The 17035-nt window shown below is 43.3% G+C and overlaps 1 long non-coding RNA gene across 4 annotated transcripts; it reads left to right on the plus strand.

Annotated features, from left to right (window-relative positions):
• The first annotated feature begins 3927 nt into the window (after positions 1-3927).
• On the plus strand, positions 3928-16554 carry LOC143775337 (uncharacterized). 4 transcript variants are annotated; one of them, XR_013215626.1, is made up of 6 exons: positions 3928-3980; positions 8735-8927; positions 9610-9714; positions 10481-11029; positions 15974-16056; positions 16492-16532. It is a non-coding gene; the product is annotated as an uncharacterized LOC143775337 (long non-coding RNA). The 4 variants fall into 4 exon arrangements; XR_013215625.1 differs by lacking the exon at positions 15974-16056 and having other exon boundaries at positions 16492-16554; XR_013215624.1 differs by lacking the exons at positions 15974-16056; positions 16492-16532 and having other exon boundaries at positions 10481-11542.
• The last annotated feature ends 481 nt before the right edge of the window (positions 16555-17035 follow it).

The raw sequence follows: 17035 nt of genomic DNA on the forward strand, positions 1-17035 counted from the left end.
GCTACGCCAGATGACCTGGCCTCCACAGTCACCAGACCTGAACCCAATCGAGATGGTTGGGGGTGAGCTGGACTGTAGAGTGAAGGCAAAAGGGCCAACAAGTGCTATGCATCTCTGGGAACTCCTTCAAGATTGTTGGAAGACCATTCCCGGTGACTACTTCTTGAAGCCCATCAAGAGAATGCCAAGAGTGTGCAAAGCAGTCATCAAAGCAAAAGGTGGCTACTGTGAAGAACCTAGAATATAACACATAATAAAAAAGTGTGAAACAACTGAAATTAACTATATAATTCCACATGTTAATTCATAGTTTTGATGCCTTCAGTGTGAATGTACAATTTTCATAGTCATGAAAATACAGAAAAATCTTTAAATGAGAAGGTGTGTCCAAACTTTTGGTCTGTACTGTATATATGTATAAGGGATTCACTCACACATTAGGTAGCGTTCACACAGGCAATGCAGTTTTATTGCAAAACTTCAAGGGATTCAAAACTAAATACAGTGTCTTCTGGGCACAAAGTTATCACAGGAAATAAACAGTTCATTCATCAGGCACATATATGTCAGTGCAGGATCACCTGAACAGGTAACAGTTCTTTCTCCTGGAGCAATCCCACCATTCTCGGTATTCCCTGCAGCCCAAGCTCCAGCAACTTCCAGCACAAAACAAAAGGACTCAACTCACAGTTCACACTGATCAGGCTGCAGCTTTGACGCATTATTCTACTGCTTTAACACACAGACTGCTCAGCTTTTCTAACTGACCCATTGCTGATTCCATTCAGATAGAGATAGAGATACCAGCACGTTTCTCAGCTACAGCTCACATCTTGGCTGGTCACTCCCCAGCTCCAGCACACACAACTCTGCTTCATCCAGCAGACTGACACACCTAGTGAACACAGGCCCTCGTTCTAGTAAAAAGCTAGGTAGGTGCATCTAGTCAAATCCAGCAGTGCTAGGACTTAACCCGGCCCTTCCTTGCTTTGCTACGTAATATAAATATATTTTTTTATATGAATCCCTCCTATCTACTATAATTGTATCTACAAGGGAAATCAAGACTTACAACAAAGGTTAGACAATTAGTCCAAATTTATCTTCCATGTTAGGAAATCCATCAGAAGAACCTGATGCACTAAATCCTGGAAAATACACAAAGTGGGAAAGCAAGATATGCAAGAAAAAACTGGGTTATATATGTAAAAAAGGCAGCAGCAAACCCACTGAAGTGCCCCCTACTGGTAGGAAACTGTTATATTTGTTATAAGAAGTTATTGATTTCAGGGTTTCTGTCAGTAATGCCGCTGAACAACAGTCTCTTTCCAGAATAAATGTGTTCCTTACACAGAACAATAATTGGCATTTAACTTCATAAAACGTAGACAGAGCATTTTCTACAGTGAAAAAACATGAATACAAGGGTAGACGTTCCAGATCCTAAAACAAAATCTTTATTCTTCAGGGATTAAAACATGGTAATAGGCAGAATCCCCAAGGGATGTGACTGTGCACAGCAGGCAACGACAGTCCAGAGACGCGTTTCGATCCTACAGTGGATCTTTGTCAAAGCTAAACTACAAGTCACAGCATGGACATTTTATACGTGATACAAGCCAATCAAATAAATTTCAGACCTCATGTGATCGAGCACATCAAGGTCCTGACAGATCAATTGTTCGATAATTGATGCATTGTACCAATATGCTGCAGAAGTAACAGGATATAAAAATAAGCAAACACAATACGTAACATTTATCTTAAACACATCATCAGTGATGAATCATCATTTCATTCCTCTTGCTGAGACCAGTGGGATGTCTTGTTCCCAAGTTGTAAATCCAGAACCCTCTGGTGTTAACAGACGTCTTTTTCTATCCCCACCTCGCTTCACGTTTTTAAGGTGCTCTATGCCTGAGACTTAAAGATGAAGTATTCCTATTGTGATGCACAATGAAATGTTTGGCAGCCATAGATATATTCCGAATAACATCATTATTATTATTTATATCTCTGATGTGTTCTGAAGCACGAGCTTTTACTTTTTTCGTGGTGCATCCAATATATACGGTACTAAGTGACAAATAGTGCATTCTATTCTATATATCACATTTGTTGAGTTTCAGTTAATGAAATTGAATAATATTATAAATCTGTGTCTCCTTGTGATTATTAAACGTTTCTGTTTTTTGGAATATTTGCAAGTTTTACAGTTATTTGCTCCACATTTAAAGAAGCCCTTGAGAGTCAGTCAATTTTGCACAAGTGGTTTCCATGAAAATAATCCCGGTGAAACTATGTTTCCAATAGTGGGAGCTCTCCTAGCTACTACATTTCCTCCCAAATCAAGAATTGTAGCTAGAGTCTCATCTTCATATAATATTGGTAAACATTTCTAAATAACATTTTTAATATCATTGAATTGGGGGCTGTACCGTAAGCAAACAAAAGGATTTTTTTTTTTTTTTGCTTTTCTCACTGGATTATATTTTGGCTCCATTAAATCATCCCTATTTTTAGTGAGGGCTATGTTTCTGGCTCTTCTGAGCGACCAATCCGGACCCTTTTTTTTTTTTTACATTTTTTTATGCAGACTATCAAATTCTGTGTTCATATCTTTAACTTTAGAGCAATTTCTTTTTAGTCTAATATGTTCCCCTACTGGGATAGATTTATTGTGTGGCTACTGTGAGCAGGCGATATAGTGTTTCCTTTCAGTGGCTTGTGATAAGTTTTGCTCTCAATTATTTGCCCTGCATTTCCCTGAAGATCTAGATCCAAAGATGAGATAGAATAGCTATTATGTTTATATGTAAAACGAACATTAGAATTGTTTGAATTTATATAATCTATGAATTTTTAGGGGCTTCATCACAGAAGGGGTGAATACATATGTACATGACAATTTTAGATGATTTGATCCCATAAATATAATTTAGGCCTATATTTCTCTCACTTCACCAACTTAGACTATTTAGTGCTGACGCCTCACACACAAATCGGATTGCAAAAATATGTAAACACCAGTTGTACTATAAGAAAATAGGTAGAAAGCCAGGGGGTGAAGACTTTGGCAAGCCACTATAGAGCAGCTGTATAAGTAGCTCACAGGGTGGGATTTTGCTGGGGCACTACATACACACACTATTACATACACACACTATTACATACACACACTACTACATACACACACTATTACATACACACACTATTACATACACACACTACTACATACACACACTATTACATACACACACTATTACATACACGCACTACTACATACACGCACTATTACATACACGCACTATTACATACACACACTACTACATACACACACTATTACATACACACACTACTACATACACACACTACTACATACACACACTATTACATACACACACTATTACATACACACACTATTACATACACACACTATTACATACACACACTACTACATACACACACTATTACATACACACACTACTACATACACACACTACTACATACACACACTACTACATACACGCTATTTGTTACAGTGGAAGGGAAGGTGCACACAATACATTTATGCCGTGAATAGCTGAGAATTTTACTGTCGCAGCAAAGTGAATGACTTTTCTGAAATCTCGTGAACACTTTGCTTATTTTTTGCCTTGCAGATTTGAAACAGTCTGAATACGGCAGCATGACAATTTTTTTCTGCATTCTGACAGAGATCACTAGATAAAGCATCCCTTTTGGGTAAATAAAGGTATTTAGAAAAATGTTCTATTTTTTAATGTGTATTATTTATTTTATTCCGTCTCTCGGAGAACCCCTTTAAGGCCAAAGTCAGCTGTGTCCATGAGAGGATAGAAGCCCATTCCATGTATAGGGCACTGGCTGCAGGTGATTGTCGGTTATGAGGTCACGGAATGTTGTGACGGTAACTCGGCAACTGGGGAGCGGAATCCTCAGAGGGCTCCAGCTAGCGGAGGGTGAGGATCCTCATATTATCTGCTGATTTATGTCCTGTCCTATCCCTCCTGTCTGTGACTTCTGCTCCTCATTTCCCTCATTCTCGAATAATATCTGAACTTTTATTTCACTAATGAGCAAAATGTGTAATTTATGCAACCGGCCTTCTGTCTTTGTATCCACCATCCATACATGCAGAGCAATGTAGAGATTACTCATAATTAAGAATATCTCATAATTGCCATAAATCGCTATTTTCTACCAGTTACTTAATGTTTAGAGAGTGCAGGAGCTCAAGTTGTTCCTTGTGGAGGGGCCCAGTTGGTGTAAGGAGACTTATAGGCCAATGCTGCTCTGGGAATTATAAGATGCTAGTTGCCCGTTTAGATGAAGAGGACAGGAGCTCTAGTGCCCCCTATTGGCTGTAGGTTTGCACTGATAGGAAGCAAAAAGCCCGAAACACTTGTCTGTAAATGGAGCTTCTGGTTTGGCTTCCTATCCTGCGTCATGTGCCACGGCGCATTAAAGGGTCGATATTGACTTTTAGCATTGCCACCTCCAATGGGTGGCACTAGAGCTCCTGTCCTCCTCCTCTGTGATGTGAATGTTTGCTTGATGTTTGGATAATTACATTGATATCTTCGATATAAGGTTTCGGCTTAAGGTAAAGAATCTAAGAGGGTTGTACAAGATTTGAAAAATTCTGCTTTGTTTCTTCAAAAAACAGCGCCACACCTGTCTGTTGGCTGTGTCCGGTATTACAGTTCAGCTCTATTCACTGCTGTGAAGCAGATTTACAATGCCACACACAAGCCGTGGACAGGTCTGGCGCTGTGATTGGAAGAAAACAGTTATGTTTTTCTAATCCTGCACAATCCCTTAGATCACCATTTCCCGGATACGGGATTGGTTGCAGGTTTTTGTCACTTCCGACGGTTACTGTTGTTACTGGTGATCAATACACAGGTCTGCGACTAAAAAGCTGTTTGATTATTTTCATCTAATTTCCATGTATTTTGGTGTGCTGAAAACCCAAAAAAAAATATTGAAAAAAAATCCTGGACGTCAGGATTTGCCACAAAATGCATAATTCTCTTCAAATTTAGTATATTTTTCTCAATTTTTGGTTTTTTTAATCTTAGGGTTTTGAAAGTCAAAATTACTATTAATTAATTCACATCAATGCATTGAAGATATACAATGCCAAAAAAATATAACTGCCGAGGGTGCTCACAGTTGGTGAAAAAAAATGTCCTCCGAGAAACTTTGGTTCCTCACCATAAAGTTCTTCTACCACCTCTCCACATAAAATTGGGATTGATGAAGCAATTCGTAAAATCACTTCCAAAAGATGGAGAATGCTTCAAATACTTGGTCACCAAGTTTCCAGGCCTCTCGGAGGCAAAATTGATGGAAGGTGTGTTCGTCGGACCAGACATTAGAAGGCTTATAGCTGATCAAGAGTTTATCAATACCATGACGCATCCTCAAAAAGAAGGGTGGTTTGCATTTACAGAGGTCGTAGAGACATTTTTAGGCAATAACAAAGACCCTGACTACAAAAAAATCGTCGGACGAATGCTGAAAGCATTTCAAGCTTTAGGTTGCCTGAGGAGTTTGAAAGTGCATTTCCTCCATTCCCACCTTCACAACTTTCCTGAAAATTTGGGAGCTGTGAGTGAAGAGCAAGGTGAATGATCCCACCAGGACAATAAACAGATGGAAAGAAGATACCAGGGAAGATGGAGCATTACAATGATGGCAGACTACTGTTGGACGCTTCAGAGAGACATTGCAGATGCTCCTCACAAGCGTAAATGCACCAAGAGAAGCCTCACAGGGAAGAAGAATCGATTTTAGTGTGTGTTAGTGAGCTCATTGCAGTAAAAAAAATGATTTTCATGAAACATTTGTAATAAAAAATTAATTTTATGAGTCTATTTTCATTTATTTTGAGGTATTGTCTTATTTAACATAGTTATTATTATTTATTGTTATAGCGCCATTTATTCCATGGCGCTTTACATAGTTACTTAAATTGTCAGATGACAATGTCCTATGACAAAACGGAGGTCATTTTTGGATTCAGCGCACTTAAAAACATAAAGATTACGTGGAATAACCAAAACAGTTCTTGAAAAAAAATTTTTTGCAGACCTGCGTAATCCATGGTGAGTGATGATATCACACGGTGACACCATGGTAACTGCCGAGGGGACTTTCCTGCTATACTGTACTCCATTCTGGTCCTTTTTTTTGGTATAATGTCTCCCATCCTGGGCCCCTTCCAGTAATATATGTCCCCCCATCCTGGGCCCCTTCCAGTAATATATGTCCCCCATACTAGTATAATGTCCCCCTCCATCCTGGGCCCCTTCCAGTAATATATGTCCCCCATACTGGTATAATGTATACCATCCTGGGCCCCTTCCAGCAATATATGTCCCACATCCTGGTATAATGTACTCCATTCTGGTCCTTTTTTTTGGTATAATGTCTCCCATCCTGGGCCCCTTCTAGTAATATGTCCCCCATACTGGTATAATGTCCCCCCCATCCTGGGCCCCTTCCAGTAATATGTCCCCCATACTGGTATAATGTCCCCCCCATCCTGGGCCCCTTCCAGTAATATGTCCCCCATACTGGTATAATGTCCCCCCCCATCCTGGGCCCCTTCCAGTAATACATGTCCCCCATACTGGTATAATGTCCCCCCCCATCCTGGGCCCCTTCCAGTAATACATGTCCCCCATACTGGTATAATGTCCCCTCATCCTGGGCCCCTTCCAGTAATATATGTCCCACATCCTGGTATAATGTCCCCTCATCCTGGGCCCCTTCCAGTAATACATGGCCCCCATACTGGTATAATGTCCCCCCATCCTGGGCCCCTTTCAGTAATATATGTCCCACATACTGGTATAATGTCTCCCCCATCCTGGGCCCCTTCCAGTAATATATGTCCCACATACTGGTATAATGTCTCCCCATCCTGGGCCCCTTCCAGTAATATATAAACAAAAACACAGTGTGCACTGCTATTCTCAGGTGCAGAGACTAGGTACCCAAACCATATAGTGAACTAAAGAGAAGTCTCGCACTCAACTTAAGTATTTTTGATATGCAGATTTTATTAGTACTAAGGTAGCACTGGAAACGTTTCAGCCTATGTCAGGCTTTCATCAGTCACGTGCTGTGCCTTTCAGAGTGTGTAGATAGTACTCATAAATAGGACGCCGATCAAGCGTGATGCAGTGGGTAGCTGTCTTGTATAGAGTTGGAGTGATTAGTGTAGCTGAATACGAAGGAGCTTAGAAGCACATGTATGGGGCTCAGAGATAATCCCTCTAGTGGCCAGCAAAAGCTATAGGAACCGGGGCTGGAGGGAAGCCCTTCCGTTGCGCGACAACGCGTCGGAGAGGTAATCTCGCGCCCCTTCCAGTAATATCTGTCTCCCATACTGGTATAATGTCCCCCTCCATCCTGGGCCCCTTCCAGTAATATATGTCCCCCATACTGGTATAATGTATACCATCCTGGGCCCCTTCCAGCAATATATGTCCCCCATACTGGTATAATGTCCCCCTCATCCTGGGTCCCTTCCAGTACTATATGTTCCACATACTGGTATAATGTCCCCCCATCCTGGGCCCCTTCCAGTAATATATGTCCCACATACTGGTATAATGTCCCCCCATCCTGGGCCCCTTCCAGTAATACATGTCCCCGATACTGGTATAATGTCCCCCCCAATCCTGGGCACCTTCCAGGATTACATGTCCCCCATACTGGTATAATGTCCCCCCCAATCCTGGGCACCTTCCAGTAATACATGTCCTCCATACTGGTATAATGTCCCCCCATCCTGGGCCCCTTCCAGTAATATATGTCCCACATCCTGGTATAATGTCCCCCCCATCCTGGGCCCCTTCCAGTAATATATGTCCCACATCCTGGTATAATGTCCCCCCCATCCTGGGCCCCTTCCAGTAATACATGTCCCCCATACTGGTATAATGTCCCCCCCATCCTGGGCCCCTTCCAGTAATATATGTCCCACATCCTGGTATAATGTCCCCCCCATCCTGGGCCCCTTCCAGTAATACATGTCCTCCATACTGGTATAATGCCCCCCCCCCATCCCGGGTCCCTTCCAGAAATACATGTCCCTCCATACTGGTATAATGTCCCCCCCATCCTGGGCCCCTTCCAGTAATACATGGCCCCCATACTGGTATAATGTCCCCCCCCATCCTGGGTCCCTTCCAGTAATACATGGCCCCCATTCTGGTATAATGTCCCCCCCATCCGGGCCCCTTCCAGTAATACATGTCCCCCATACTGGTATAATGTCCCCCCATCCTGGGCCCCTTCCAGTAATATATGTCCCACATCCTGGTATAATGTCCCCCCCCATCCTGGGCCCCTTCCAGTAATACATGTCCCCCATACTGGTATAATGTCCCCCCCCCATCCCGGGCCCCTTCCAGTAATACATGACCCCCATAGTGGTATAATGTCCCCCCATCCTGGGCCCCTTCCAGTAATATATGTCCCCCATACTGGTATAATGTCCCCCCCATCCTGGGCCCCTTCCAGTAATATATGTCCCCCATACTGGTATAATGTCCCCCCCATCCTGGGCCCCTTCCAGTAATACATGACCCCCATAGTGGTATAATGTCCTCTATTCTGGACTCCTTCCATTAATAATGTTCCCGTGGCTCTTCTCCAATAAGTATAAAATAATAAATGATTTTTCTCACCTTTCCAGCCTCCCACGACTTGCGGGGACCTCTCCTATATCCATCCAGAAGCCGGTGACTGACTGCAGCAAGCGATGGGCAGCTTGTAACATTACAGCAATGCGTCGCCAGTTACTTTCTGGCCGACATCACCTGCCGACCTCTGATTGGCTGCGATGTGTGACCCGGTGATCTCTGCACCGCCATTCATTCCCGCTGAATGTGAGTCCTCGGATATCTGCCGCATATAGTGCAAGCGGTCAATTGATCACAGATTAGAGTGCCCTAAGGGGACAAGAAATAATGCAGAGCGTTTTTAAAATATGTTTAAAAAAAATATTAGAAAAACATAAAAATTTGAGCCTTGTGCTTTTTCACTGGTAAAAATTATGAAATGTAAAAATAGTTTTCAGGTCATTTTTACCTCACAATGAATGCAGTAAAACAATTTTTCACCATTTCATCCAGCCTGGTCTTTTGTTTTCCTGATTCTCACTATATTATATGTCATAATGAATGGTGTTAATAGAAACTACAAGTTGTGAATTACAAGCCCTCATATATCTATGCCGGCGGAAAAAGAAAGACGCTATGGATGTGGGAAGAAGGGGTTGGAAAAAATGAGGGAAGACCGAAAAATTCTCTGGTCATTACAGGGGTAATTAGAAGGGCATGATAATAATTGGCCGGAAGGCAGCACCCAAGGACATGGCCGCCCTGAGCACAGCAGCATTGTGCTTTAGTGGTTGAGGCCTTTCTACCTGGGAAAGTGGAGACTCTTCTACAAGCCCCTCGTCACTCGCATGGGCCACATAAACTATGGAGTGAGATGGATGGGAGGAAAACACACAAGTTCTTGATATCTGTCTTTTTTCCCTCTGCTTTGACGACTGGTGGACGACAGATTCCATCACTGGCGCTAACATCAGTTGCCTCCGATTCCGCCCTCCCCTGGTACCGAGCCAGGAGAAGAGTATAAGCGAGCTGCACGAGCGATCATTCACCTCAGGTAAGAACAAAAAATAGAATCAGAAGGGACACATGAGACATCTACACAAATCAATTTTTTTTTTTTAAGAAATACAAATGTTAATAATTTTTCCTATATTGTATTAGGGACTGAAGCCTTTGTATGGGCATTAATTCCGATCCTGAAAGCTGCCACTAGAGGGAGCAATCTTGTGTACACGTAATTGGCACAGAAAACGCTGAAAAATATGTCAAAACGCTGCAGGGCACGTTCTCTGTACCCGGCGTCTTTACTGCCAAGAGAACAGGTCTTGACTGCAGAAAAAAAAGCAAAAGTTCTTCATGGAAACAGAGTCTAAGCTTACACAGGAAACATTTTTATAAATTGAAAAAAGTTGTAACCCCCTTAAAGGGAATCTATGACCAGGTTTTTGCTGCCCATCTGAGAGCAGCATAATGTAGAGGCAGAGTCCCTGATTCCAGCGATGTATCACTTACTGGGCTGCTTGCTTTCTGTTTGATGAAATCACAGTTTTCTCTGAGTTTCTGCTGCTCCTCTGAGTAATTGTCATTTGTCTCATTTGGCCCAATGATGAGAAGGAGACAAGATCCGTAGAAATGTGGTTTATTTGTCAGTGCGTTCGGAAGTGACCCACTTCTTCATCAGGACAAACCACATGAACAAGTGTGTCATTTCACAACGCATTGACAAATAAAGCGCATTTCTTCGGATCTTGTCTCCTGCTCGTCATTGGGCCACCGGCAGATTTTAATCCACGTTCCTTCATTTTTACCTGTCTCTCCAGAGCGAAGATCTGCAGCAGCCGCTTTATAAACTTTTACGTAAGGAAAATGGGGGCAGGATGCTGAATGCCCATATTCTGCTGTGCCTGCTGAGATGCCCCTGCAGCGCACGGGCCCCCATCATCTGCACACCCCAGGGAAGAATTAGCCACTCTGTCCAGATCCTTTGAAGTAGGAGAAGCTCCGCCCCCATATTACCGCGAGGCGAAGGCCTAGCAGCCGCCGACGGACCCTGCCTGGCAGTAGGATTCCTCCCAGGCTGAAGCCTGCTGGCCACGTAACATACTGGCACCCGACCCGGAGGGTCCCTGGAGGGGCTTCAGCACCTGCGGGGGACAGAGGGAGCCGAATCCGGGAACAAACGCACGGTGGGCCTAGTCTGTCGAGAACACCATACCGGAGATGAAGATGGAGCCGTTGACACCGCACTCCCTCCGATGATGCCAGCCACCTGCTCCTCCAGCCAGCCTTGAGGGTGCGATGCCACCGCAGCCCTCAAGCTCTCCAGGATCCTGTCCTGTCCCTTTTTGGAAGTGCATCTGAACAGCAAGGTGGATTGCTTTTGAGGGGAGAGAGAGAGAAAAAAAAAAAATCTATAAATCTTCAGCACAGCGAGTGTGAGCGAGCTGAGTGTGACCTGAGCGTAAGTGTGAACGGTGGTGTGTGTGACTTGTGATTCAGTGACTTTGGAATCAGGGAGTTTCCAAGGGAGGAATTGCTTCTGTTTTTTTTTTTTTTTTTTTAAATTAATACTTTGTATTTATTTTTAATTAACGTTTCTGTGTGGTGCAATCCCCATTAGGAAATGTGCTCCACAATTGTTAATGCCATCCAGTGCACATCTTGCCACATGTATGCAGTCCTTGACCAGCCGGTCGAGGGTGCATACTGCTGTGCGAGATGTGAGCACATTGTGCATTTGGAAACCCAGATACTGGATCTAAATGTGCAGCTGGCAACACTGAGATCCATAGACAATATGGAGAGGAGTCTTCTGCTCACAGAGCAGACGCTCAATGGGATAGATGAGGAGGGGGATGGTAGAATGGAGCTGCAGGACAGTGTGGCAGTTAGCTGGGTGACAGATAGAAGGCGGGGTAGAGGGAAGAGTGCCAGGGAGGCTAGTCCTGATCTGGCACACCCCAATAAGTTTGCTAAGTTGGCAGATGAGGGGGGTGCCAGTACAGGGGTAGCACTGCTGCAGCCAGGCATGTCCTCTGAAAGCCGGAGGAGTGACTGCTCCAGTAAGGAGGGAAATAGGAGAGCAGGGCAGGCCAGACAGGTGCTGGTAGTGGGGGACTCAATTATTAGGGGAACAGATAGGGCAATCTGTCACAAAGACAGGGATCGTCGGACGGTGTGCTGCCTACCTGGCGCTCGAGTCCGACACATCGCTGATCGGGTGGACAGATTACTGGGAGGGGCTGGTGAGGACCCAGCGGTCATGGTGCACATTGGCACAAATGACAAAGTTAGAGGTAGGTGGAAGGTCCTTAAAGATGATTTCAGGGAATTAGGCTGCAAGCTGAAAGCAAGGACCTCCAACGTGGTATTTTCCGAAATACTGCCTGTACCACGTGCCACGCCAGAGAGGCAACGGGAGATTAGGGAGGTTAATAAGTGGCTCAAGAATTGGTGTAGGAAGGAGGGGTTTGGGTTCCTGCAGAACTGGGCCGACTTCTCAGTTGGCTACAGGCTCTACGCTAGGGACGGGCTGCACCTCAATGGGGAAGGTGCAGCTGTGCTGGGGGAGAAAATGGTTAGAAGGTTGGAGGAGTGTTTAAACTAGGGAATGGGGGGGAGGGTATTCATTTTATAGGTGGGGAAGATAGTGCAGATAGAGACCTGGGCACAAATAAGGAAGTTGGGGGTGGCGGAGGCATGGGGGGTGGGGTTAGAACAGTTAGTAATTTAAGAAAGAATAGAGGTACAGAGAGGAACATCAAGTGCATGTATACTAATGCCAGAAGCCTCGCCAACAAAATGGATGAATTAGAACTAATGTTGTTGGAGCATAATTATGACATGGTGGGGATATCTGAAACATGGCTGGATGAGAGCCATGACTGGGCTGTTAACTTGCAGGGCTATAGCCTGTTCAGAAATGACCGTACAGATAAGCGAGGGGGAGGGGTGTGTCTATATGTAAAATCTTCCTTAAAACCCATCCTGCGTGATAATATAGGTGAATTTAATGAAAATGTAGAGTCCCTGTGGGTGGAGATAAGGGGAGGGGGAAAAAATAATAAATTACTGATAGGGGTTTGTTATAAATCTCCGAAAATAATGGAAGCAATGGAGAATATCCTCGTAAAGCAAATAGATGAAGCTGCGACTCAAGGAGAAGTCATTATTATGGGGGACTTCAACTACCCTGAAATAGATTGGGGAACAGAAACCTGCAGTTCCAGCAAAGGTAATCGGTTTTTGACAACTATGGGAGACAATTACCTTTCACAACTGGTTCAGGACCCAACAAGGAGGGGGGCACTGCTAGACCTAATATTAACCAACAGGCCAGACCGCATATCAAATATAAGGGTTGGGGGTCACTTGGGGAATAGTGATCACAAAATAATAAGTTTTCATGTAACCTTTAATAAGATGGGTAGTAGAGGGGTGACAAGGACACTAAACTTCAGGAGGGCAAATTTCCAACGGATGAGAGAGGATCTTGGTGCAATTAACTGGGACGATATCCTGAGACACAAAAATACACAAAGAAAATGGGAGACATTTATTAGCATCCTGGATAGGACCTGTGCACAGTATATACCGTATGGGAATAAACATACTAGAAATAGGAGGAAACCAATATGGCTAAATAGAGCTGTAAGGGGCGCAATAAGGGACAAAAAGAAAGCATTTAGAGAATTAAAGGAAGTAGGTAGTGAGGAGGCATTAAATAAATACAGAAAATTAAATAAATTCTGTAAAAAGCAAATCAAGGCAGCAAAGATTGAGACAGAGAGACTCATTGCCAGAGAGAGTAAAAATAATCCCAAAATATTCTTTAACTATATAAATAGTAAGAAACTAAAAAATGACAGTGTTGGCCCCCTTAAAAATAGTCTGGGTGAAATGGTGGATGAGGATGAGGTAAAAGCCAATATGCTAAATGACTTTTTTTCATCAGTATTTACAAAAGAAAATCAGACAAAATGACTAGTGATAAAAATTCCCCATTAAATGTCGCCTGCTTAACCCAGCAGGAAGTACAGTGGCGTCTAAAAATAACTAAAATTGACAAATCTCCGGGCCCGGATGGGATACACCCCCGAGTACTGCAGGAACTAAGTACAGTCATTGATAGACCATTATTTTTAATCTTTAAAGACTCCATAATAACAGGGTCTGTACCACAGGACTGGCGTATAGCAAATGTGGTGCCAATATTCAAAAAAGAGGCAAAAACTGAACTCGGTAATTATAGGCCAGTAAGCTTAACCTCTACTGTGGGTAAAATCCTGGAGGGCATTCTAAGGGATGCTATACTGGAGTATCTGAAGAGGAATAACCTCATGACCCAGTATCAGCACGGGTTTACTAGGGACCGTTCATGTCAGACTAATTTGATCAGCTTCTATGAAGAGGTAAGTTCCGGACTGGACCAAGGGAACCCAGTGGACGTAGTATATATGGACTTTTCCAAAGCTTTTGATACGGTGCCACACAAAAGGTTGTTACATAAAATGAGAGTAATAGGGATAGGGGAAAATATGTGTAAGTGGGTTGAGAGCTGGCTCAGGGATAGGAAACAAATGGTGGTTATTAATGGAGCACACTCGGACTGGGTCACGGTTAGCAGTGGGGTACCACAGGGGTCAGTATTGGGCCCTCTTCTTTTTAACATATTTATTAATGACCTTGTAGGGGGCATTCAGAGTAGAATTTCAATATTTGCAGATGACACTAAACTCTGCAGGGTAATCAATACAGGGGAGGACAATTTTATATTACAGGATGATTTATGTAAACTAGAAGCTTGGGCTGATAAATGGCAAATGAGCTTTAATGGGGATAAATGTAAGGTCATGCACTTGGGTAGAAGTAATAAGATGTATAACTGTGCTTAATTCTAAAACTCTGGGCAAAACCGTCAATGAAAAAGACCTGGGTGTATGGGTGGATGACAAACTCATATTCAGTGGCCAGAGTCAGGCAGCTGCTACAAAGGCAAATAAAATAATGGGATGTATTAAAAGAAGCATAGATGCTCATGAGGAGAACATAATTCTACCTCTATACAAGTCCCTAGTTCGACCACACTTAGAATACTGTGCACAGTTCTGGTCTCCGGTGTATAAGAAAGACATAGCTGAACTGGAGCGGGTGCAGAGAAGAGCGACCAAGGTTATTAGAGGACTGGGGGGTCTGCAATACCAAGATAGGTTATTACACTTGGGGCTATTTAGTTTGGAAAAACGAAGACTAAGGGGTGATCTTATTTTAATGTATAAATATATGAGGGGACAGTACAAAGACCTTTCTGATGATCTTTTTAATCATAGACCTGAGACAGGGACAAGGGGGCATCCTCTACGTCTGGAGGAAAAAAGGTTTAAGCATAATAACAGACGCGGATTCTTTACAGTAAGAGCATTGAGACTATGGAACTCTCTGCCGTATGATGTTGTAATGAGTGATTCATTAATTAAATTTAAGAGGGGACTGGATACCTTTCTGGAAAAGTATAATGTTACAGGGTATATACACTAGATTCCTTGATAAGGCGTTGATCCAGGGAACTAGTCTGATTGCCGTATGTGGAGTCGGGAAGGAATTTTTTTCCCCATGGTGGAGTTACTCTTTGCCACATGGGGTTTTTTTGCCTTCCCCTGGATCAACATGTTAGGGCATGTTAGGTTAGGCTATGGGTTGAACTAGATGGACTTACAGTCTTCCTTCAACCTTAATAACTATGTAACTATGTAACAGCAGACATGGTGAGTTGAACAGTCTCTGCACCCAGAGAGCGGGAACTGAAGAGACCCCACCCCCAACTCTGCCCTAAGTACCATCCCTTCCAGGCCCCCCCTTCATCACCCTCACCCCACCCTCCATCCCATTGTCATGCTGTCCTCCGCCTACGCCGTGGGGGAGGGGCGCTCTGCTCCAGCCATTTCTTTTTCTTAATTGTATTTTTCCTTTCCTTGCCAAGTGCCATCTGAAATTTGGACTTAAGTGTTAGTGTCTGAGTCATCAAATATCCAAACATTTCACAATTTACCAAGTCTTTATCATATATATTTAATTGCAAGAATAGCAGCAGTGATACTAAATTATAATATACAGATTTCAGATAAGAAGGTAATTTTTGCACTCACCGTTACTAAAGTCTTAGGCCTCAATTCATTTGTGGTTTTTTTATCAGCTATTTTTCATTTTTTTCTTGTTTGCTGCTGTTTTTTTTTGCGAGTAACTCTTCAAAAACGTGCACTTGGTTTGTGAATATTGCACAAAGTGAAAAACAGTTTTTTTATTTTTGTCTTTAGCCCTTTAACGACCTTTGATGTTTAAAGATAGTTTGTACCACTGCGCTTCCCAAAAAAAGAGCAAAAGGACTATGACTTACTTGGTAAGGAATCAGTTATTGAGTATTAGAGCCACTTGTTCCTTTAGAAGAGGGGTAGAACCTAGTGGTAGTATATTACAAGAAGGGAATATCATAAAATCAATGAAGTAGATGTAAATACAATAGTACAAATAGACGGTAGGGGCTATTGCATGTGGGCACTTACTTATTAAGTGAAGCTGTTATATGCTATACTGTGAGGTATTCCTATGTAGATCCTGATTTTAATCCTTCCACAGGTTTTAGAAATGTTTCTGTGGAGAGATAGTATGTTGCGTATTATGGAACATAAATATACAACCTAAACCTAATGTTTAGTAACGATTAGAACTACTCACTGCTTGTGTACACTATAGCGGCTGTACACAAGCAGTGAGTAGTTCTAATCGTTACTAAACATTAACTATCTTTTTACTTCTTGGTTATTCTTTTTAACAGGGTTGGCACAGAACCTGTTGTAACCACTCGCAGCTCCCACAGCACCTTACTCTACCCTTCAGGTGAATAGGCGCCAGTGTACATAATCTATATTTGACCTTTGATGTTTATATGTGTCAAAGGTCATGTCCCCGCACTCCATTCGGGCTCCGGAGCTGAGCCCGCATGTTTTCCAGCATATATCAGCTGATTTTATGGGCTGCCATGTGCCCCTAACAGCAGCGGGTGGAATCGCGATCCACCCACGGCTGTTATCATGTTAAATGTCGTTGTCAATCTCTGACAGTGGCATTTAACATGCTTACGCCGGAAGTGCGTCACAAGCATCGGCGTCTGTGTCACACAACCATGGGTCGCCGACGGGTTTGCATGACAACCCGGGATCTGCAAGTGACCCCTGTGGTAGCCATATCGCTTTGCGTGCCACCAAGCAGGGGCGTAGCTAGAGCTTTTGCCGCCCGGGGCTGTTCCCGAGTTTGGCGCCCCCCCCCCCCCAAGAACGTATGCGATTTTCACACTTAGTCATGTACCGACGAGCTCCTCG

The sequence above is a fragment of the Ranitomeya variabilis genome, chromosome 5, assembly GCF_051348905.1.
Source record: "Ranitomeya variabilis isolate aRanVar5 chromosome 5, aRanVar5.hap1, whole genome shotgun sequence".
Classification (NCBI taxonomy): domain Eukaryota; kingdom Metazoa; phylum Chordata; class Amphibia; order Anura; family Dendrobatidae; genus Ranitomeya; species Ranitomeya variabilis.